The following is a 24213-nucleotide window of genomic DNA, read 5'->3' on the forward strand; positions in this document are numbered from 1 at the left end:
GTGGACAGTTAGAATGGATTCACTGGTACCTAAAGGTATAAATGAACAAATATCTTTTGCGTGCTTCCTGGAAGCCTGTTCTTTTTGCTCCTTTCACCCTGAGTATATATATTGACTTGGACTGTTTGTATGAAAATAGGAATCTAGAAGGACTGGACCATGACTTTCCCCTGTTTTGGGGGGTGTACATATTATTGTAATTTATCTTAGTAATAAAAATCCTCCATATAAATTCATTATTTTTATTTTTTCTATATCCCCCTTGTAATAAGGAAGTTGACTGTGAATAAAAGTGGAATATTCCCCCGAATATATTATAGTATTTGACAATTGTAACCCATAGGGATATATTATAATAGGAATATCAGCAATATTTGGATGTTTGCGGATATAAAGGAGCTGGTTGGGAATCTATAAGCCCTAAAGTCCCCTTACTTTCATCTATGCTGGGTACGCTAAGATATGTACTGGTTGCAGCCATTCAGTTTCATTGAAATAGGTCCGGGCTATTTGGAAAGCGCATGCGCGGTGAAATCCATCTGTAATGCATTGGAAAGCCTGGGATTATCGATATGGTGCAGTCTTGATTACAAGATATGGCCGTGCGTTCCATACACAGCTTGCGCAGTTAGTTCTCGGTGTGCGTCCCAGCCGGGGCATGCACAGTGGGATCTGACCCATAAGGCATCGCAATATTCGATTTTCCGGTTTAGCGATGCGGAAGTGGAGGGGGATAAGCGCGGGACTATTTAAATGGAGGTGATTCAACTATCGGTAAGCATCACATCTAGATCGGAACACATTCTGTATATCGGTCCTCCTGATGAGCCAGAGGGGCGAAACGCGTTGAGGCGGAACTGGCGGGTGGCGCTGCATGGATGAGTACCATCACTTTTATGCCATGTTTGAATCTGTGCTCATGATATAATGGGCAGTTAGGGCATTGTTTGGACTGCAGTAACCTGTGCTACTAACGGTCATGGCTTCTGGGTATCTCATCATACAAGGGGATAACCATTTATAATTATAGTGCTTTTGTAAAAAGCACTATATTGTTATTCCACCGTAGACAACTTCTTATTATTATTATTCAGTCCGCAATTAATGCGGCCCGAACCGCTACACGCACAGACTCCAGTGAGGTGTCATTTCGAAGCCAGCGTTCCTGAGAGGTGTGCTAAGTATTTTTCGTGTCGATCGGATTTGTAGTTTTGGCGCAATTGGCGTTTGAAAATTTTGTCTCAATGCATTTCAATGGGGAAATCTTGCCACAAGCTTATAATGGCAGTTATTTTGAAATTGCCTCAGAAATCAGCCCAACTGCCACCTGGCTGATTAACTCATTGATATGCGAAGTCAGACCCTGTTACTATGCCAACGCCTACGAACTCTACATGACCCCACTAGGACACAGGTTTGCCAGATAATATCAGCTCTTAAAGTGACCTGCGCACCAAATCGGACCCTGAGGTGCCAGCCTACCAAATCGGAGGCCGAGGGGCCCCGACCACCAAATCGGAGGCCGAGGGGCCCCGTCCACCAAATCGGAGGCCGAGGGGCCCCGACCACCAAATCGGAGGCCGAGGGGCCCCGACCTCCAAATCGGAGGCCGAGGGGCCCCGACCACCAAATCGGAGGCCGAGGGGCCCCGACCTCCAAATCGGAGGCCGAGGGGCCCCGACCACCAAATCGGAGGCCGAGGGGCCCCGACCTCCAAATCGGAGGCCGATGGGCCCCGACCTCCAAATCGGAGGCCGAGGGGCCCCGACCACCAAATCGGAGGCCGAGGGGCCCCGACCACCAAATCGGAGGCCGAGGGGCCCCGACCTCCAAGTCGGAGGCCGAGGGGCCCCGACCTCCAAATCGGAGGCCGAAGGGCCCCGACCACCAAACCTGCGCCTGAGGGGCACCCAAGTGTGAAAGTCTTGCAGGGGCAGCCCGGGCACCATTCCAAAGCACTATCTGTAGTTCCTTCAGGAAATACCCATCTAGTTATTATTATTCAGTCCGCAATTAATGCGGCCCGAACCGCTACACGCACAGACTCCAGTGAGGTGTCATTTCGAAGGCAGCGTTCCTGGCAGGTGTGCTAAGTATTTTTCGTGTCGATCGGATTTGTAGTTTTGGCGCAATTGGCGTTTGAAAATTTTGTCTCAATGCATTTCAATGGGGAAATCTTGCCATAAGCTTATAATGGCAGTTATTTTGAAATTGCCTCAGAAATCAGCCCAACTGCCACCTGGCTGATTAGCTCATTGATATGCGAAGTCAGACCCTGTTACTATGCCAACGCGTACGAACTCTACATGACCCAACTAGGACACAGGTTTGCCAGATAATATCAGCTCTTAAAGTGACCCGCGCACCAAATTGTTACCTGAGGTGCCAGCCCACCAAATCGGACCCAGAGTGACCCCGCCCACCAAATCCGTCCCTGAGGTGCCCCGCCCACCAAATCGGACCCAGAGGGTAAGTGCACCCCCGCCCCGTATGTGCAAAAGTAAGTGCACCCCTGCCCCATGTGTGCAAAAGTAAGTGCACCCCTTGTGTATGCAAAACTAAGTTCACCCCCACTCCATGTGTGCAAAAGTAATTGCACCTCCACCCCAAGTGTGTAAAAGTAAGTGCACCCCCGCCCTGTGTGTGCAAAAGTAAGTGCACCCCCGCCCCCGTGTGTGCAAAAGTAAGTGCACCCTGCCCCGTGTGTGAAAAGTAAGTGCGCCCCCGCCCCCGTGTGTGCAAAAGTAAGTACACCCCCGGTCCCGGGAGTGCAAAAGTAAGTGCACCCCCGGCCCCGGGTGTGCAAAAGTAAGTGCACCCCCGCCCCCGTGTGTGCAAAAGTAAGTGCACCCCCGCTCCCGAGAGTGCAAAAGTAAGTGCGCCCCCGCCCCCGTGTGTGCAAAAGTAAGTGCACCCCCGGTCCCGGGAGTGCAAAAGTAAGAGCGCCCCCGCCCCTGTGTGTGCAAAAGTAAGTACACCCCCGCCCCCGTGTGTGCAAAAGTAAGTGCACCCTGCCCCGTGTGTGAGAAGTAAGTGCGCTCCCGGCCCAGGATGTGCAAAAGTAAGTGCGCCCCTGGCCCCGGGTATGCAAAAGTAAGTGTGCCCCCGGCCCCGGGTATGCAAAAGTAAGTGCGCCCCGGGTGTGCAAAAGTAAGTGCGCCCCGGGTGTGCAAAAGTAAGTGCGACCCGGCTGTGCAAAACTAAGTGGGCCCCGGCTGTGCAAAACTAAGTGCGCCCCCGGTCCCGAGGGTGAAAAGTAAGTGCACCCCGGTCCCGTGTGTGAAAAGTAAGTGCACCCGAGGTCCCGTGGGTGAAAAGTAAGTGCACCCTCGGTCCCTTGGGTGAAAAGTAAGTGCACCCCCGGTCCCGTGAGTGAAAAGTAAGTGCAACCCCAGTCTCGTGGATGAAAAGTAAGTGAACCCTCGGTCCCTTGGGTGAAAAGTAAGTGAAAAAAAGGGGAGAAGCCAGCACTGCTCATGGTCAGAACGCAATAACTGAAGTGCAATTGCACATAAATTCTAACTGTATTTCAAATATGAGACATTTAGCAAACAATTGATCAATTCTTTGAGCTACCCCGCCACTTCACGGCAATCTCATAATGGGGCAGTCCTAATCTTCGTATTTTATTTACGTTGTGCCATTATGGCTTCCTGAATGTATAAAAAAAAAAAAAAAAAAAGGACCACATTAAATGCGAACTGTACCTGGAGCATTTTCAGAATCACTCCCTTGGTGCCAGGAAAGGCAAGCGCAGGTAAAGGCCGATCAGGTCCAGTGCGGACATTTCAGATCTGGCTTCCACACTGCCAAACCCGCACCAAAGATGAAGGGTGAGACAGGCTGAGACACAGGTGCACAATTAACTAGAGCCTGAGGCGGGGCAGGGCTGCTGTGTGTGTGCACAGCAGCCTATCAATCACAGTGAACACAGAAAGAATGGCGCACATAACCCAGCGTGCGCGGCAACAGTGGTGGTCAGCCACATACCAATGCAAAGCAAAAAAAAGGGGGACTGCCCCATTATGAGATTGCCGTGAAGTGGCGGGGTAGCTCAAAGAATTGATCAATTGTTTGCTAAATGTCTCATATTTGAAATACAGTTAGAATTTATGTGCAATTGCACTTCAGTTATTGCGTTCTGACCATAAGCAGTGCTGGCTTCTTCCCTTTTTTTTGCTGAAAAGTAAGTGCACCCCCGGTCCCGTGTGTGAAAAGTAAGTGCACCCTCGGTCCCGTGGGAGAAAAGTAAGTGCACCCCGGTCCCGTGTGTGAAAAGTAAGTGCACCCCCGGTCCCGTGGGTGAAAAGTAAGAGCACCCCCGGTCCCGTGTGTGAAAAGTAAGTGCACCCTCGGTCCCGTGGGTGAAAAGTAAGTGCACCCCGGTCCCGTGTGTGAAAAGTAAGTGCACCCCCGGTCCCGTGGGTGAAAAGTAAGTGCACCCCCAATCCCGTGAGTGAAAAGTAAGTGCACCCCTGCTGCCATATGTGAAAAGTAAGTGCACCCCCGATCCCGTGTGTGAAAAGTAAGTGCACCCCCGGTCCCGTGTGTGAAAAGTAAGTGCACCCCCGGTCCCGTGTGTGAAAAGTAAGTGCACCCCCGGTCCCGTGTGTGAAAAGTAAGTGCACCCGCGGTCCCGTGTGTGAAAAGTAAGTGCACCCCTGTTCCCGTGTGTGAAAAGTAAGTGCACCCGGTCGCGTGGGTGAAAAGTAAGTGCACCCCCGGTCCCGTGGGTGAAAAGTAAGTGCACCCTCGGTCCCGTGGGTGAAAAGTAAGTGCACCCCCAATCCCGTGGGTGAAAAGTAAGTGCACCCCAGGTCCCGTGGGTGAAAAGTAAGTGCATCCCCGGTCCCGTGGGTGAAAAGTGCACCCCCGCTGCCATATGTGAAAAGTAAGTGCACCCCGGGTCCCGTGTGTGAAAACTAAGTGCACCCCTGGTCCCGTGGGTGAAAAGTAAGTGCACCCAGGTCCCGTGTGTGCAAAAGTAAGAGCGCCCCGCCCCCAAATCGGACCCCGAGTGACCCCGCCACCCAAATCGAACCCAGAGTTGCCCCACCCACCAAATTGGACCCAGAGTTGCCCCGCCCACCAAATCGGACCCAGAGTGGCCCCGCCCACCAAATCGGACCCAGAGTGGCCGCGCCCACCAAATCGGACCCAGAGTGGCCCCGCCCACCAAATCGGACCCAGAGTGGCCCCGCTCACCAAATCGGACCCCCAGGGGCTCCGCCCGCATATCGGACCCCGAGGGGCCCCACCCGCAAATCGGACCCCGAGGGGCCCCGCCCGACAAATCAGACCCCCAGGAGCCCCGCCCACCAAATCGGACCCCCAGGGGCCATGCCCACCAAATCGGACCCCGCCCACCAAATCAGACCCCGAGTGGCCCCGCCCACCAAATTGGACCCGAGTGGCCCCGCCCACCAAGTCGGACCCAGAGTGGCCCCGCCCACCAAATCGGTTCCTATGGTGCCCCGCCCACCAAATCGGACCCAGAGTGGCCCCGCCCACCAAATCGGACCCAGAGTGGCCCCGCCCACCAAATCGGACCCAGAGTGGCCCCACCCACCAAATCGTTTCCTATGGTGCCTCGCCCACCAAATCGGACCCAGAGTGTCCCCGCCCACCAAATCGGACCCAGAGTGGCCCCGCCCACCAAATAGGCCCCTGAGGGGCCCCGCCCACCAAACCAGCGCCTGAAGGGCACCCAAGTGTGAAAGTCTTGCAGAGGCAGCCCGGGTACCATTCCAAAGCACTATCTGTAGTTCCTTCAGGAAATACCCATCTAGTTAGATGTTGATCTTTCTTAATGGTTGCCCTATTAGCATTGAAAATTAGAATCTAAATGCAAATTGTTACCATTGTTATCTAGGGTATCCCTAGAATACTAGGAGTGATTATTGTTTAGACACAGAGGTGCCCTTTATTCCCTATCTTGGGAGGGAGTATATGGTTCATTGTTATTTTAGGGCCATTAGGGGCAGCATTCGCTGAGCGGGGGCGCAAATATGTATCCCATAGGGTGCCAACCTCCGCTGATAGGAAGGTGCAAGCATAAGTACCATACTAGGGACCCCAATAAAATCCCCAAAGGGTTGGTTGTTATTTCACGGTGTTTTTGATTTTGATGGTGACCATGTTTTGGTTTTTAATAGGTATAATAAAATCTAATTTTATAGGGTAGGTTTATGATTTCTTTGGTTCATTTATGCCCTTAAGCAATAATTTATTTTGGAATTCAGTATTAAACTCAAAAGTCCCAACATAGGTTTATGGGCACACCAAGTATTATTCATTTGTTTTCTGCTTATACCATACAGTATGTACATTTACCCCTTTCTTTCCTTAGTGTTTCACTCAGAGCTGCTTTACAGCCTTCCACACCATCTTGGTACACCGTCTCGATAACTTGTGTTTGATCATGAGTGTATATACGGAAACAATTATTGTCCTCACCACAGGTATTTGCTCCAGAGTGTTGAAGACTGAACCATAGTCCATCATTGGGAATGGGGTCCGAATGAGGGATTTCAGTCCTCCTCCTTGCGACCACATTTCCGACGTCTGAATCATACTCCCGCCACCACATTTGTATTAAACTGAAACCAGGGATTAGCAGTCCATCCGATTATAGCCAATGAGGCAGATATATTACGGGGCACATCTTTTCCCCAAAACCTAGATTGAGTCCGAGTCTCATTGTGTATGCAGTGTGGGGTCAGTACCTGCCATGACTCTAGAGGGAAGGCTAAAGGTACCTTCACACATAACGATATTGTTAACGATATCGTTGCTATTTGTGGCGTAGCAACAATATCGTTAATGAAATCGTTATGTGTGACAGCGACCAACGATCAGGCCCCTGCTGGGAGATCGTTGGTCGCTGAATAAAGTCCAGAACTTTATTTCGTCGCTGGACTCCTGCTGACATCGCTGGATCGGCGTGTGTGACACCGATCCAGCGATGTCTTCACTGGTAACCAGGGTAAACATCGGGTAACTAAGCGCAGGGCTGCGCTTAGTAACCCGATGTTTACCCTGGTTACCATGCTAAAAGTAAAAAAAACCAAACACTACATACTTACCTACCGCTGTCTGTCCTCCAGCGCTGTGCTCTGCACTCCTCCTGTACTGTCTGTGAGCCGGAAAGCAGAGCGGTGACGTCACCGCTCTGCTTTCCGGCTCACAGCCAGTACAGGAGGAGACCAGAGAAGCAGAGCGCAGCGCTGGAGGACAGACAGTGGTAGGTAAGTATCTAGTGTTTGTTTTTTTTTACTTTTAGCATGGTAACCAGGGTAAACATCGGGTTACTAAGCGCGGCCCTGCGCTTAGTTACCCGATGTTTACCCTGGTTACCGGCATCGTTGGTCGCTGGAGAGCGGTCTGTGTGACAGCTCTCCAGCGACCAAACAGCGACGCTGCAGCGATCCGGATCGTTGTCGGTATCGCTGCAGCGTCGCTTAATGTGAAGGGGCCTTAAGTATGGCATAGTCCTTGCAGATACTGGACTGTGTGTGCAGATCCAACAGTCTTTTGGTTTCTGTCCTTCCATGTCCTTTATAAAAAAGAGCATGATGCCGAATAAGCTTGTTGTCCCAGTCAGCATTTAAAAGTTTATCCTGTGTCTTTCTAGAGTGCAGTAATCCTGTCACTGCCAGCAAGGTGATTAGGAGAACAGTCATTCTGCTGGTAACAGGACCTTCTGGCAGTGACTTCCGTAGATCCAGGTGGGCTTTCCCTCAAGTTTTACTGAGATGAATGTGGTCAGCTGGACTTTAAAACGGGCCGTCAAACCGTGGATCTAGGCTCCTTCTCACGTGTCTGTGTATGACCACCCAATCGCCTGGATTCAGCTGATGTACATCTGTGTATGACCACCAATCACCTGGATTCAGCTGATGTACGTCTGTGTATGACCACCCAATCACCTGGATTCAGCTGATATATGTCTGCACTGGCATTAGGCTCTGGAATGGATGAAAACACATATTTATGCACCACATTAAGTCTTTTCTGCAAGGCCTGGACATGGGCTGTCATAGCACCGTGTGGCATTTGTAGCACCTGTGGGAAGTACAGACCAGTCTCTGGCAAACTACTAAACAGGACTTCAAAAGGACACAAGCCTGTCTTTCTATTTGGAGTGTGTCTGACTGAAAAGAGTGCAAGAGACAAACACTTTACCCCGCTCTTTCCTGTGTCTGCCGTGGCCTTTGATTTTTCAGTTTGTGTCCCGTTTAGTCTCATCACTTTCCCACTACTTTGTGGTCTCTATGGTGCATGATATGCTTGCTGTACTCCCAGGGCCTGCATGACTTCCCTCATTATTTCTCCCGTGAAGTGTGTACCCCTATCGCTCTCTATGGTTTCTAGGACACCATACCTGCAGATCAGTTCTTTCATCAGTTTGTCTGCAGTCGCTTTAGCATTTGCACATTTTACAAGATAGGCTTCCAGCCAACCAGAGAAGAGATCTACACATACTAGGACATTTTCCACACACTCCTACCTTGGGTAGCTGTATGTAGCCAGTCTGCAGTCTCTGAACCGGGTAGAGAGGCCTGGGTGTCGCTTTCTTAGGGATTTTTACTGTTTTACCCGGGTTACGCTGTGCACAGATGAGGCATGACTGTACGAGCTTTGCGGCTGTGTAACTGAAACCAGGAGCGATCCAGAAGGTATCTACCATGGACACATGTGACATTTTGAGGTGTGAGTGGGGCCATGTGTTGCTTGCGCCATGATTGGGAGCAGGGATCTTGGTATATACAATTTATCCTTATTCTCCCATACTCTTTCTGAGTTCAGCTCAGCTCCCATTCTTCCACAGTGTTCCTTCTCTGTTTGGGCAGCTGGAGGGATTTCAGGACATCTAGGCTCAGTGTGGCTGGAATACGCTGACTCCCCGCCACCGTCCACTGCTCCCTAGGCCGCCTTGCTGCTACTTTAGCAGCCTCGTCTGCCCTTCTGTTGCCCTCTACCTCCACAGAGTCACCGTTCGTGTGTGCTTTTACCTTGACGATGCCAACCTGGACTGGTAACATCAATGCCTCCACTAATTGTTTCACCAGCTCTGCATTTTTAATGGGCTTACCGGCTGATATAAGAAATGTTCTGCTTTTCCAGATAGGGCAATAATTATGGGATATTCCCCATGCACAGTTCGAATCTGTGTAAATATTAGCGACTTTACCTGCAGCAGCTCTACACGCCTCAGTGAGTGCCTTCAACTCTGTCTCCTGCACCAACATGTGAGGAGGGAGTGGTTTAGTTCGGATTACCTCATGTGAGGATACTACTGCATATCCAATGTAGAATCGCCCATCCTGGTAGTATCTGGAGCCATCTACAAAAATAAAAACCTCAAAATATGCATTAGGAACAGGTTTTTTTCCATGAACATATGTAAAACCCACTGTCTCCTGACTCATCATTTCTTATGCAGTCATGTTCGTGTGTCATATAAATAAGGTAGCACACTGTAGTGCTAAAACATGCAAACATGAAACATGAAAGATGAACTGCATTACTGCACTAGAAATATGAAAAAATGAGAGCGTTTAGCGCATAAATTGGCCAATTCATGTGTACCTGGTAACCACATTAGGGCATCGCTCGTATACCAGGTCCTACACTTTCCTTTCCTCGCTGAGAATAAACGTCTTCATCTGAATGGGTACCTGTGAAACCTCTTCTTAGACTAAATTTTTCTCTCTCTGTGGAGGGGTAATGGACCTGCTGTGATTAAAACACCTGTGGCTAGGAGGTGGAGGAGTGCTCGGTCAGAAGGCTAGTGAATACAAATTTAAAAAAACTGACCGTCACATCCAAACATAGATCAAGTGTGAACAGGTGCTGAACCTAGAGTCACCAACTCGTACACAGTCAAATAAATAAGGCAGCACACTGCGGCGCTAAAAGATGCAAACATGAAACATGAAAGTTGAACTGCATTACTGCACTAGAAATAGGAAAAAATGAGAGCATTTAGCGCATAAATTGGCCAATTCATGTGTACCTGGTAGCCACATTAGCACCTGTTCACACTTGCTCTATCAGAATTGGTGAACCTGTCTGTTTGAGGAGAAGACAGCTGAGGTTTCTCCTCCAAGCTTCTCCAACTTGTTCAACAACTCTTTGATGTACTGCTCAGTGTTCTCCTCCAGTGTAGATCTCAGCGACAGGTGGTAGCCAGCCCTTTATAAAGATCATATTGCTGTCCCCAATGGATCATCCATTCCAATAATATTTTAGGTCCCTAACAGAACTACCTAAGTCAACCACTGGATACCTGATGCAATGGAACCTATGAATGTCAGTAGATGTAGCTAAAATCAGGCCATATGGCATCAATGAAACGTTGGAAGATTTACTATATATACAGTATATGTACACGACTAACATTTCCATTGTTGGCAAACTCATCCTGTTCGTACACAGGATTTACATGGCTGCAACCAGCATCCTTGCAATCTTGGTTCTGTGTTACCACTTGTAACTTGAAGACCTTCTTCTGCGTTGGTGGAGGCTTGGCACTAGAGCATCCCAAGTAACCCTGTCCTGTACTTGCATCATTTTTATACTGTTTGGTGGCATTCAATTACGTGATATCTCTTACCATAAAAGCATACGCTCTACAGAAGAGATGTCCCATAAACGGATACGCTCTACAGCAGACATAACCTTTAGAACCTACAAGATACTACAGGAGATACTATACAGTGCCTACAAGTAGTATTCAACCCACTGCAGATATAGCAGGTTTAATAAGATGCAAATAAGTTAGAGCCTTCAAACTTCAAACAAGAGCAGGATTTATTAACAGATGCATAAATCTTACAAACCAAAAAGTTTTGTTGCTCAGTTAAATTTTTATAAATTTTAAACATAAAAGTGTGGGTCAATTATTATTCAACCCCTAGGTTTAATATTTTGTGGAATAACCTTTGTTTGCAATTACAGCTAATAATCGTCTTTTATAAGACCTGATCAGGCCGGCACAGGTCTCTGGAGTTATCTTGGCCCACTCCTCCATGGAGATCTTCTCCAAGTTATCTAGGTTCTTTGGGTGTCTCATGTGGACTTTAATCTTGAGCTCCTTCCACAAGTTTTCAATTGGGTTAAGGTCAGGAGACTGACTAGGCCACTGCAACACCTTGATTTTTTGCCTCTTGAACCAGGTCTTGGTTTTCTTGGCTGTGTGCTTTGGGTCGTTGTCTTGTTGGAAGATGAAATGACGACCCATCTTAAGATCCTTGATGGAGGAGCGGAGGTTCTTGGCCAAAATCTCCAGGTAGGCCGTGCTATCCATCTTCCCATGGATGCGGACCAGATAGCCAGGCCCCTTGGCTGAGAAACAGCCCCACAGCATGATGCTGCCACCACCATGCTTGACTGTAGGGATGGTATTCTTGGGGTCGTATGCAGTGCCATCAAGTCTCCAAACGTCACATGTGTGGTTGGCACCAACGATCTCGATCTTGGTCTCATCAGACCAGAGAACCTTGAATCAGTCAGTCTCAGAGTCCTCCAAGTGATCATGAGCAAACTGTAGACGAGCCTTGACATGACGCTTTGAAAGTAAAGGTACCTTACGCGCTCGTCTGGAACGGAGACCATTGCGGTGGAGTACGTTACTTATGGTATTGAATGAAACCAATGTCCCCACTGCCATGAGATCTTCCCGGAGCTCCTTCCTTGTTGTCCTTGGGTTAGCCTTGACTCTTCGGACAAGCGTGGCCTCGGCACGGGAGGAAACTTTCAAAGGTTGTCCAGGCCGTGGAAGGCTAACAGTAGTTCCATAAGCCTTCTACTTCCGGATGATGCTCCCATCAGTGGAGAGTGGAGACAGGTAGGTCCAACTCCTTGGAAAGGGTTTTGTACCCCTTGCCAGCCTTGTGACCCTCCACGATCTTGTCTCTGATGGCCTTGGAATGCTCCTTTGTCTTTCCCATGTTGACCATGTATGAGTGCTGTTCACAAGTTTGGGGAGGGTCTTAAATAGTCAGAAAAGGCTGGAAAAAGAGATAATTAATCCAAACATGTGAAGCTCATTGTTCTTTGTGCCTGAACTACTTCTTAATACTTTAGGGGAACCAAACAGAATTCTGGTGGGTTGAGGGGTTGAATAATAAATGACCCTCTGAAAAGACTTTACCCAATTTAAAAAAAAAATAAACAAAGAAATAACATTCTTTTTTGCTGCAGTGCATTTCACACTTCCAGGCTGATCTACAGTCCAAATGTCACAATGCCAAGTTAATTCCAAATGTGTAAACCTGCTAAATCTGCAGTGGGTTGAATACTACTTGTAGGCACTGTATATCCTTGCCCATAAGAACTTGCACTTTACAGGAGAGACGTTCCTGCCCACAAGAGAGGACCCTGTCCATAAGAGCCAATGCTCTGCAATTGAAAAGGTCCTGCTCAGAAGAACTTACACTTTATAGGAGAGAGGACCTTACAATCTTCAGAGGAGAGATCTCTGCCTAGAAGAGCTCATATTCCACAAGAAAGGGAACACAACCATAAGAGTTTACAAAATACTTACTTTATCTTTATCCTATTCATGAGAAAGGACTCTACCGGTAAGAGCCCATAATCTACAGGAAAGAGGTTTTTGCCCATGAGATTTTTCTATCTTGGAATTGGAGGAGTATCACAATAGGCACAAGCTACTTATTTTGTCCATGAAACCTTCTTTAAGAATGAGTTATCAAGACACAGTAAAGACTGGAAAAAGGCAACTCTGGTAAGGCCATAGTTCCACAAAATCGGAGTAGGACTGGAAGAGTCCTGGAGATGAAAATGTGAAAAAGTAAAAAAAATGCTGTATACATAAATTACAAATCATGCATCTGTTTATCGATAGGCCAAGGTAACAGCTAAAGTGGGGTTTGTGGTCATTGGGGGTCATGTGGCTTTTACTGGGAGCAATATAGCTGTTAGCTGAAGCAGTGTTGAAATTTCCATGGCTGACACTGGGGCATGTCTTGCAGATACATTACCATCCCATTGTATGTCCACACTGCCTACATATAGTGTTACCTTTAGATGTCTGTTACGACCAGTGGGCCAATGGTGCCACCTCTGCATTCTCTATAGGTATGGACATTATTATTACTGGATTTTAGATGGCTTTCTCTGGCTAGCAATAGTTGGCACCCATTACACTGCTAGGCGCCAATTTGTAAATACTGCCCAATTGACAATACCACAAACATAAACATACACTGTAAGATTTCATGTAGAACTTAATACAAAGGTGTCACCATCAAGTTATGTCGATGAACGGCAGAAACAGACTATTGACTGGATGTGAGACAGACAGAATCATTGTGGCAAGACCAAGATCAATTTACATTCCATTCCACATGTACGATTCAACATTCCAATACCGAGCTAGAAAACAAAGGCGTGACTATGTAATGTGTCACCTTCTCCCCATAAATATATATAGTATATATACTGTATATATGCATACATATACAGGTGCGTCTCACAAAATTAGAATGTCATCAAAAAGTTAATTTATTTCAGTTCTTCAATACAAAAAGTGAAACTCCTATATTATATAGAGTTATCAGAGAGATCTATTTCAAGTGTTTATTTCTGTTAATGTTGATGATTATGGCTTACAGCCAATAAAAACCCAAAAGTCATTATCTCAGTAAATTTGAATAAATAACAAAAAACACCTGCAAAGGCTTCCTAAGTGTTTAAAAAGGTCCCTTAGTCTGTTTCAGTAGCTCCACAATCATGGGGAAGACTGCTGACATGACACATGTCCAGAAGGCAGTCGTTGACACACTCTACAAGGAGGGGAAGCCAAAAAAGGTCATTGCTAAAGAAGCTGGCTGTTCACAGAGTGCTGTATCCAAGCATATTAATGGAAAGTTGAGTGGAGGGAAAAAGTGAGGTAGAAAAAGGTGCACAAGCAACTGGGATAACCGCAGCCTTGAAAGGATAGGAAAGAAAAGGCCATTCAAAAATTTGGGGGAGATTCACAAGGAGTGGACTGCTGCTGGAGTCACTGCTTCAAGAGCCACCACACACAGACGTATCCAGGACATGGGCTACAAGTGTCACATTCCTTGTGTCAAGTGACTCATGACCAATAGACAACGCCAGAAGCGTCTTACCTGGGCCAAGGAGAAAAAGAACTGGACTGTTGTTCAGTGGTCCAAGGTGTTGTTTTGAGATGAAAGTACATTTTGCATTTCACTTGGAAATCAAGGTCCCAGAGTCTGGAGGAAGAGTGGAGAGGCCACAATCCAAGCTGCTGGAGGTCTAGTGTGAAGTCTCCACAATCAGTAATCGTTTGGGGAGCCATGTCATCTGCTGGTGTAGGTCCACTGTGTTTTATCAAGACCAAAGTCAGCGCAGCCGTCTACCAGGAAATTTTAGAGCACTTCATGCTTCCCTCTGCCGACAAGCTTTTATAAGATTGAAATTTCATTCTCCAGCAGGATTTGGCACCTGTCCACACTGCCAAAAGTACCAATATCTGGTTCACAGACAACAGTATCACTGGGCTTGATTGTCAGCAAACTCGCCTGACCTTGACCCGATAGAGAATCTATGGGGTATTGTCAAGAGGAATTCGAGAGATACCAGACCCAACAATGCATAGTAACATAGTAACATAGTTATTAAGGTTGAAGGAAGACTTTAAGTCCATCTAGTTCAACTCATAGCCTAACCTAACATGCCTTAACATGTTGATCCAGAGGAAGGCAAAAAACCCATGTGGCAAATAGTAAGCTCCACATTGGGAAAAAAAAATTCCTTCCCGACTCCACATACGGCAATCAGACTAGTTCCCTGGATCAACGCCCTATCAAGGAATCTAGTAAATCTAGTATATATAACCTGTAACATTATACTTTTCCAGACAGTCTTCCAGTCCCCTCTTAAATTTTAGTAGGGAATCACTCATTACAACATCATACAGCAGAGAGTTCCATAGTCTCACTGCTCTTACAGTAAAGAATCCGCATCTGTTATTATGCTTAAACCTTTTTTCCTCCAGACGTAGAGGATGCCCCCTTGTCTCTGTCTCAGGTCTAAGAGTAAAAAGATCATCAGAAAGGTCTTTGTACTGTCCTCTCATATATTTATACATTAAAATAAGATCACCCCTTAGCCTTCGTTTTTCCAAACTAAATAGCCCCAAGTGTAATAACCTATCTTGGTATTGCAGACCCCCCAGTCCTCTAATAACCTTGGTCGCTCTTCTCTGCACCCGCTCTAGTTCAGCTATGTCTTTCTTATACACCGGAGACCAGAACTGTGCACAGTATTCTAAGTGTGGTCGAACTAGTGACTTGTATAGAGGTAAAATTATGTTCTCCTCATGAGCATCTATGCCTCTTTTAATGCATCCCATTATTTTATTTGCCTTTGTAGCAGCTGCCTGACACTGGCCACTAAATATGAGTTTGTCATCCACCCATACACCCAGGTCTTTTTCATTGACGGTTTTGCCCAGAGTTTTAGAATTAAGCACATAGTTATACATCTTATTACTTCTGCCCAAGTGCATGACCTTACATCTATCTCCATTAAAGCTCATTTGCCATTTATCAGCCCAAACTTCTAGTTTACATAAATCCTCCTGTAATATAAAATTGTCCTCCTCTGTATTGATTACTCTGCAAAGTTTAATGTCATCTGCAAATATTGAAATTCTGCTCTGAATGCCCCCTACAAGGTCATTAATAAATATGTTAAAAAGAAGAGGGCCCAATACTGACCCCTGTGGTACCCCACTGCTAACCGCTACCCAGTCCGAGTGTGCTCCATTAATAACCACCTTTTGTTTCCTATCCCTGAGCCAGCTCTCAACCCACTTGCACATATTTTCCCCTATCCCCATTATTCTCATTTTATGCATCAACCTTTTGTGTGGCACCGTATCAAAAGCTTTTGAAAAGTCCTTACACACTACGTCCACTGCGTTCCCTTGGTCCAGTCCGGAACTTACCTCTTCATATAAACTGATCAGATTAGTCTGACAGGAACGGTCCCTAGTAAACCGATGCTGATTTTGGGTCATAAGTTTATTCCTCTTCTGATACTCCAGCATAGCATCCCTTAGAATGCCCTCCAGGATTTTACCCACAGTAGAGGTTAAGCTTACTGGCCTATAATTTCCGAGTTCAGTTTTTGTCCCCTTTTTGAATATTGGCACCACATTTGCTATACGCCAGTCCTGTGGTACAGACCCTGTAATTGTGGAGTCTTTAAAGATTAAAAATAATGGTCTATCAATGACTGTACTTAATTCCTGCAGTACTCGGGGGTGTATCCCATCTGGGCCCGGAGATTTGTCAATTTTAGGGATTTTTGGATGCCGCCATACTTCCTGCTGGGTTAATGGGGAATTTTTGTTATCACTGATCATGTTGTCTGCCATGGAATTTTCTTGAGTAAATACTATTGAAAAAAAGTCATTTAGAATTTTAGCTTTTTCCTCATCCTCATCCACCATTTCACCCAGAGTATTTTTAAGGGGGCCAACACTATCATTTTTTAGTTTCTTACTATTTATGTAGTTTAAGAATATTTTGGGATTATTTTTACTCTCTCTGACAATGAGTCTCTCTGTCTCAATCTTTGCTGCCTTGATTTGCTTTTTACAGAATGTATTTAATTTTCTTTTTATTTATTGCCTCATCACTACCTACTTGCTTTAATTCTCTAAATGCTTTCTTTTTGTCACTTATTGCTCCAATTACAGCTCTATTTAGCCATAGTGGTTTCCTCCTATTTCTAGCATGTTTATTCCCACGAGCTGAAGGCTGCTATCAAAGCAACCTGGGCTTCCATAACCCCTCAGCAGTGCCACAGGCTGATCACCTCCATGCCACGCCGCATTGATGCAGTAATTGATGCAAAAGGAGCCCTGACCAAGTATTGAGTGCATTTACTGAACATACATTTCAGTAGGCCAATATTTCGGATTTTAAAACCCTTTAAGATTCCTACATTTTACCAATTGGTGGATTGTCCTGTGCGAACTATGCCACAAAAAGCTTTCACCTCTGATTATTTCTTATTTTTCCATACATTAAAGGGATCACAGGATTTTTTTGAGTAAAGCGTAGTATCAGTCTGTCAGTACATCAATTTTTCTACAGGGGTAACTTGATGCTCGGGTACCTCAATAAATATGTGCACAAGGCCATCTTCCAAAGATCATGCATCACTTGTTGCATTAATTTCCTCAAATGGGACACAATTCTCTTTTGGGTCCCTCAGGCTGCAAGACCTGGGTGAATACACAATGTCTTCACCTCTGGCAATACCTGTTGTCACGGATGTGTCAGAGGCTGCAGACCGTTACACTGCATCTGTCTGCAGAAGGTCTCAGTTGTTTGCTTTGCAGACTAGTGGCCACCTGCCCTGGTGCTAATGACCACATCTGGACCTGGGTGTTTATAACTCCCTACTTCCTGTTGGGAGGTGCGGGTGATATTTCCTGTTTTCACTTCTCTGTTGAGACTTGGAGCTGTAGCAGTCTGCTAGTGTCCTCTTGGAGTTTGGAGAGCATTGGCTACTTGAGCTAAGTACCCTCTTGTTGCATTTATCCTTGCTGTCTTTAGTGCTAGTGGGATTGACTAGCGGTCATCCTGTCCTTCCGGGTAAGGGCTTTTTGCCAGAGTCACACAGGGATTAGGTATCCTTCTCGGCGATAAGTTCGGAACCTATATAGGGAAGGTAGGACAGACAGGGTGACCTTAGATCAGTTCAGGGGTCTCCACTTCCCCCTTCCTTAGTGTTTGGTTCCCCTTCCCTTATCCCTTTGTGTTGTACTTAGTCTGTCCTACACAGTGCGTGACACCTATATTTCCAGTCCCAATGAATGGAAAGGAAGTGCAAATGATCAACCAGTTGCGAATACTTCAACTTCACAACCCTGTTCTTGGGACTGGTGGAGGTCCCATCTCTTAGTAGGGGACAACATATACTTAGTACAACCACTTTAAGTGACATGATGAGCTCTCTAGGAAACACAAATAAGAAACATGGGGAGAGTACATAGAAAAGAGTGAGCCTCATAGTAAAAATCAAACTATTATGGTCACCTAGCCCTCTTCCAACCCTTTCCATCAACATCAATCCAGGACAGTTTCCAAGTCTTGCACAGGTAGCAAAAGATGATAACTCCAATGATGGCTGCCCTCCCCCCTCTGCAAAGACCCCTTTATTTTCAAGGTCCACATAGTCTACCTCTATAGCAAGTATGGCCTTCACGTACCCATATTAAAAGGATTTTTCCAGTAGTTCATCATATTAACCTCGGGACACTCTTGTTTGATAGGACCATTACTTTGTCAAAGCATGGTTCCATCAGAGGATCCATTAGGCCTTTCCAGTCCTTTGATTTCCATTCTCCTATGCTTCCTATAGAGAGCAGTGTCCATGGGACTATATGTACTTAGATACCCCATAAATGTGTACAGAGGTCAGCAAAAAAGATTCACAGTACCCTGGTCCGGCATCCACCTGTTAATCCATGGCAGTTGGACTAGGGACGTGCAAATATTTTCAATAAGAATGCTGAGCGCTTATTGTGATTAGTAGACCCCCACCATGTAATGGCATTGCATTGCAACCCATGTCATGACATCCCGGAAGACTAGTAATCGTAATAGTTGCTCAAGTGCCAAGGAGTTCACTGCCCTGATCTGGCTGCCATGGAGTACCATCATGGACGCTGGACCAAGGTCCTACGGATCTTTTTTCGCAACGCTAAAAAATAGTCAAAATATTTAAGTAATTTTCATAAAGTCTATTAATGGGTGGGGCTCCTCTTCTAAAAAAATGATTTATATGTTATTTTAGAATGTGATAAATCTCCATATTTTTTTCCAACAAAACCAGCCTGTTATAAATGTGCCCGTCACCCCCTTGTACTTACAAACCTTTGACCCAAGCTTAGAGCAACGAGATAATAGTTGTAATGGTTTATAGCCTAGAGGTAATTAGTCTAATCTCTGACCACAGTACAATTAATATGGTTCAGATTCGTCAAAGAATTCTATTGAGAATGATCAGAGAGCTTTATTCTTGTACTTAAAATGACTCCATTGCCTTAGGACACAATGACCTACAGTTCAATTATGGTGGCGGTGACTATCTAAAAGTAAACCCCAAAAAGCTACTCGGCTTACTTTACTATATATAGGAGAGGAATGGGGTGCTGTTTTGAGATTGGTGGGAGTCCCATCAGACCAAATAGCAAACACAGAACTTGGCTATAGTAACTAAACAATTGGGGTTATGTCCAACGACATCTTGGTTGACTGTTCCCCATGCCCAGCAGAATTATGAAAGCAGCTCTGGAGTATAAATGCTTTAACTGAGCATCTCTAAAAAGTACTTACACATTTACTCAATGTTTTAGTGAAAATGTATTAAAATGGTGCAAAACGAATTAAGGCTGGGACCTACGTGGCAACTTTGGCCATGGCACAAGTTGTGTGGCAAAAAAAACCTATGGTTGCTTCTACATCACAGAGTAATACAGTGAATGCGATCACATTGCACCTTACAGAGTAACAAGTTAAAAATCTAAAGGGTTCCAAATTTTTATCACTTTCTTGTGGTAGTACAACCCCTTTCGCCTGCAATGTTGCAGCGGCATAAACGATCGTTGACTTCAATACCTGTGCTGCAACCAAAGGCGCCATGGACCCCAAACTTATCCTATTTGTAAGCAAAAGATGCTACAGAGCTTATTGTCTGCTTTACGGATTAGAGGGGCTCTCCAGATTATACATATTAATGACATATCCTTAAGTCATCAATATGTGATCGGTGGGGGTCCGACAACCAGTACCAAGAACTACACATGGCCTTTATACAATGTATGAAGCTGTGGTGTTCCGCTCCGTATAGGGTTTATTCCTAGACTAGTGATGAGCGAACGTGCTGGGATAAGGTGTTCTCCTAGTATGTTAGGGTGCTAACCGAGTGTCTTCAGCAGGCTCGAAAAATATGTTTGAGTCCCCGCAGCTCCATGTCTCGTAGCTGTTAGACAGCCGCAACACATGCAGGGATTTTCATTTTGTCAGGCAATCCCTGTTTGTGTTGCGGCTGTCGAACAGCCGCGAGACATTGAGCCGCAGGGACTCGAACATATTTTTCGAGCACGCCGAAGACACTCGGTTACCACCCAAGCATGGCGGATAATGCCTTATCCGAGAACGTTCGCTCATTACTAATCCAGACCATGACGGAAGTTGGACCCCATCGATCTCACCTAAGGATAAGTCATCAATATATAAACGGCAGACAACCCCTACAACGTTGTGAGTAGAGATGGTTTTGGCTGACGTTATGCCCATAACATTGATAGTTGGCTTGTTTGCTTAGATTAGGTTTGTTTTATGATCTTGACTATGTCTGTGTCATGCAGTCTCTTAGGTCACGCTATCTGCTTCCTGTTATTAAGACATGGTATCTAAATTCCCATGAAATGTTAAAGAGGAACAAGACTGATAAGTTGGGAGTGGGGGATGATATATGGCTCCCAGTTACCAATGGTTCTAGATATCTTCTCCTGCCTTGTCCTCAATTTCTTCATTGAGATGAGGGGGTATTGCAGCCAATAATCAAAACTAAGGGGGCAGTTACTTTTTTACCTGGTTGACATTAACCCCTTCCACCCAATTTTTGCCTACAAGGACTTGGCTTTTGTGGGATGAGTTGAAATTTTAAATGTCTTCATTTTACTACATAATGTATTGAAAAAAGGTGAATAAAAAATCCAAGTGTGGTGAAACGGTGAAAACAATTTAGTTTTGATATTATTTTTCAGCTTTTTTTTTTTTAACAACACTTATTTATTGACCTGGTAAATAAACCATATTTTTTGTCACCATATTTTTTCGATAGAGCTGTAGAATAGCTTTTTTATTTTGCACAAGAAGTAGCGACCAGTGAATCGATTCCCAGGACCCAAGACGAGGTCATTATTCCAAGACCACGGACTACTGACCTGGCCAAGGATCCTGCACATTTCTTCGTCCATCTCTGTTGGCACGTTGACATTGGTACCATTTTGGGGTGCATTCAAAATATTAATTTCTTTTGCATGTTTTTGTGGGATGTGCAGTGCTTGAAAGCAACGATTCATTTAGAATTTTTTTTTAACGCAACTTACCGTACGGTTTCAATATTTCGATAGATCAGACCTTTATGGAAGCGGTGATACCAAATAATTTTTTTACATTTTTTTAATCTCCTTTAAGGGACTTGAATCTGTGATCGTTTCATCCCTTGTACTATATACAGTAACACATTAGTATTGCAGAACATCAGTGAAAATCACTGTATTCTGAGAATCCTAGAATTTGTTTGGACTTCAAAGGCAACCGTATTAGCACCCAATGCCTTCAACGCAGGGACAGGCAAAACAGCATGACCCCAGGATCGCATACCTTAAATACCGCTAACAGACTGACAGCGGAATCTAAGGAGTTCCACAGCAGCGATTGGAGCCAGCTCCTGTCGCTGCTTTTAGAGGCGGGTGTCGGCTGTATAACACAGCTGGTACCTGCCATGTGTTTACCCATACCAGAAGTGTATATGTGACCAAAGGGGTTAAAAGACTTGAAATTAACAAGACCAACCTCAGTTACCTCCAGCGTCACCTGTGCCACCTGTCTGTGTTAACATGGCATCATGTGACCACTGCTGCCAGTCACTCGCTCAGCTGGGATGCCACAGTAAACACTCCTCTATCGCCTCCATGTGCCCATATGGATATGCAATATAATAGATGTAGTTGTAGAAGTCCTGTGTAATGTCTATGACTACCAGGTGGACCCGCCGTGCCAATAGCAAAGCTCATATTTCCTGATGATGGCTATGCTTCCAGATATGGTGAGTGGTCATTAGGAGCAGGGACCCCCTTGCTATAGGCTTATCATTGTAGGACCTTTACAAGGAGCGTTCAGACCTCTAAAGAAACTTACAACATAATGTATTTTTATGTATTTATGATTGGATGTGCAGTCATTCTGGGGCGCTAATCAGGCAGGTCTTCCCATTTGTTAAAACCACAACCGGTTCAATCCAGGATCAAGATAGCCTATAATGGCTGTTGTGAGTTAAAGAGTAACTATGCCTCTCTTTTTTTCCATAAATCAATAGTACACAGGAAAAATAATAAACTTTACAATATATCTTATCAGAGGAATCTCCTTCCGGATTGATCTTTCATTCCTAATTTTCAATTCAGGGTCAAAGTCTGTATTCAATAGCGGTGGAGACTCAATGTTGGACCTGGGAAGGGTGAGTAAGAAACAGGGCTTTTTTTTCCCCAACAAACTGCAACTGAGGAACAAAGAGTTTTGTGAACTCATAAAACCCCATTAATCATTGCTTTTAAGTATAAAGGTCAGGAATAGGATCTAGAGGAATACTTGGACTGTTTAGATAAACTCTGGGTAAAGTCCTGGTGATGACTCATGTGGTTTGGCATGGACAATGTTTCTAGACACCAAACACAAATATAAAGTTGGTTGTGAAATCTTATCTCAGTCATGTAATGGACAATAGTAAACTCTCCATTATTTGATATTACATGACCAGCAAAAGCCTCAGGGCAACAGCACAAAGAGCGCTAAGATACAAGTGCTTTTCACTAAATTAGAATATCATCAAAAAGTTAATTTATTTGAGTTCTTCAATAGAAAAAGTGAATCTCATATATTATATAGAGTCATTACATAGTGATCTATTTCAAGTGTTTATTTCTGTTAAAAGGAACCTGTCACCCCCAAAATCGAAGGTGAGCTAAGCCCACTTGCATCAGGGGCTTATCTACAGCATTCTGTAATGCATTCTGTAATGCTGTAGATAAGCCCCCGATGTATCCTGAAAGATGAGAAAAAGAGGTTAGATTATACTCACCCAGGGGCGGTCCGATCCGGTGGGCATCGCGGTCCGGTCCGGGGCCTCCCATCTTGATAGGATGACGTCCTCTTCTGGTCTTCACGCTGCGGCTCCGGCGCAGGCGTACTTTGTCTGCCCTGTTGAGGGCAGAGCAAAGTACTGCAGTGCGCAAACATCGGAAAAGGTCAAAGAGGCCCGGACGTCATCTGATGAAGATGGGAGGCCCCGGACCGGACTGTGACACCCATCGGACCGGACCGGGACCGCCCCTGAATGAGTATAATCTAACCTCTTTTTCTTATCTTTTAGGATACATCGGGGGTTTATCTACAGCATTACAGAATGCTGTAGATAAGCCCCGGATGCTGGTGGGCTTAGCTCACCCTTGATTTTGGGGGTGACAGGTTCCCTTTAATGTTGATGATTATGGCTTACAGCCAATGAAAACCCAAATGTCATTATCTCAATAAATTAGAATACTTTATAACACCAGCTTGAAAAATGATTTTAAAATCCGAAATGTATGTTCAGTAAATGTGCTCAATACTTGATCGGGGCTCCTTTTGCATCAATTATTGCATCAATGCGGCGTGGCATGGAGGCGATCAACCTGTGGCGCTGCTGAGGTGTTATGGAAGCCCAGGTTGCTTTGATAGCAGCCTTCAGCTCGTCTGCATTGTTGGGTCTGGTGTCTCTCATCTTCCTCTTCACAATACCCTGTAGATTCTCTATGGGGTTAAGGTCAGGCGAGTTTGCTGCCAATCAAGCACAGTGATACTGCTGTCTGTAAACCAGGTATTGGTACTTTTGGCAGTGTGGACAGGGGCCAAGTCCTGCTGTAGAATGAAATTTCCATCTCCAAAAAGCTTATCAGCAGAGGGAAGCATGACGTGCTCTAAAATGTCCTGGTAGACGGCTGCACTGACTTTGGTCTTGATAAAACACAGAGGACCTACACCAGCAGATCACATGGCTCCCCAAACCATCACTGATTGTGGAAACTTCACACTAGACCTCCAGCAGCTTGGATTGTGGCCTCGCCACTCTTCCTCCAGACTCTGGGACCTTGATTTCCAAATGAAATGCAAAATTTACATTCATCTGAGAACAACACCTTGGACCACTGAGTAACAGCCCAGTTTTTTTTGTCCTTGGCCCAGGTAAGACGCTTCTGGCCATGTCTATTGGTCATGAGTGGCTGACACAAGGAATGTGACACTTGTAGCCCATGTCCTGGATACGTCTGTGTGTGGTGGCTCTTGAAGCAATGACTCCAGCAGCAGTCCACTCCTTGTGGCTTACCCT

The sequence above is a fragment of the Ranitomeya imitator genome, chromosome 1 (assembly GCF_032444005.1).
Source record: "Ranitomeya imitator isolate aRanImi1 chromosome 1, aRanImi1.pri, whole genome shotgun sequence".
NCBI classification, from domain to species: Eukaryota; Metazoa; Chordata; class Amphibia; order Anura; family Dendrobatidae; genus Ranitomeya; species Ranitomeya imitator.